The 1,414-nt window shown below is 41.0% G+C and overlaps 1 pseudogene; it reads left to right on the forward strand.

Moving 5' to 3' along the window:
- LOC103605582 overlaps positions 1-1,414 on the forward strand; it is a 36,172-nt pseudogene that overhangs the window by 1,536 nt on the left and 33,222 nt on the right.

The raw sequence follows: 1,414 nt of genomic DNA on the forward strand, positions 1-1,414 counted from the left end.
GGAAGCGCCGCTGCGCTCCCAAGCAGCACACTCTCCTGAGTGCGCCGCGGGGCCGGCCCTGAATGTAGCTTTTTTTTTTCTCTTTTTGTCTTTTTTCGTGTCCGGCAACGGATCGCAACCCTCAGTGTCACGCCCATACCGGACCGGGACTGGCAATGGGATCGCAACCCTCGGTGTTGAGCCCGCACCCCGCCCAGCCAGTGAGCAGGAACCAGCCTGTAAGTGGGATCCGAACCCTCGGCGGGAGCCACCGCACTCCCAAGCGGTGCACTGTAGCAGTGCGCCACCGGGCCGGCCCTGAATGTAGCTTTTTTGAGTAACCTTTTAGCTATAGCTTTTTTACAGCTATAGCTGTAACCATGAAATAGTTAGCAAGACTCTGGGCCCAATATTTGATCACTGTATCAGAGGCTCAAGCTCAAAGAGAAGAAAGATATTCTCAACTTTGAAAAAGAAAACAAAGTGTTAGCAGTTGAAACTGCTAAAATTCAAAGAAAAATAGCTACATAGCCTGCTTTTAAAAAAGTCATTACTTTTAAATTTGGACTTTTGTATGAAAATAAGGAGTATAAATAATAGTCACTCTTGAAAATTATGTTTGGTGAACTGATTGAGTCTTAAAGTATCTCAGGATAGAAGAGTAAAGGGAAATGAAGCCTTTTAAAATAAATTCTGCTGTGGATTCTCTTCTGTCTGATGTTCACATTTATTGGCAGTGTTATGGAGACGTGGGTAAGGCTCAAAGGGAGCAGGAGGGAAGCCCACCTCACCTTCTGCCTGCAGTGTACACGGGGTCACCACTTTCTCTATATGTCATGAACTTTTTTTACGCATGCGGCAAGTTGTATATGGTTGGTAAGGTGAGATGTAAGAGGTAAAGTGGTGCTCACTTCACTCTTCTTTCCCTTTTCTATAGGTTTGGAATTTCTAATGAAAGTTTGAGAAAAAATAAATACTTTAAATTAGGCATATGTAGCTAGAAGCTTGCTTTCTGCATAGTTCCCTTAAAAGAAGACTTTGTCATATAGACAGGTAGCTTTACTGCAAAGCCCAAGCATCTGTCTCTATTCAATTGTTGATCTAGAATTTTACCTTATATTTGAAAAAATGCTTATCATAAGCAGGCTGTTACTTTTTTTATTGTTGTGGGATTTGAAGTATACACATAATCTTTGACTTTTTTGGTCTTTCTATCAAAAACTGTAAGAACTCACCTTCCTATGAAACTTGAAAATACTCTACAAAACAGTTTTATAAAATTGACATTGTGGCTATTTGTTGATAGTTAAAATAAAGAACTTGTCATTCTTTCCTGTTTCCTTCCCATTTTCCTTTTTTGCCTTACTGTCTTTTCTCTATTTGTGCATTAGGATTTGACTGCACTGGCCAAAGAGCTTCGAGCAGTGGAAGATGT

The sequence above is a fragment of the Galeopterus variegatus genome, unplaced genomic scaffold (genome assembly GCF_000696425.1).
Source record: "Galeopterus variegatus unplaced genomic scaffold, G_variegatus-3.0.2 Scaffold5920, whole genome shotgun sequence".
NCBI lineage: Eukaryota > Metazoa > Chordata > Mammalia > Dermoptera > Cynocephalidae > Galeopterus > Galeopterus variegatus.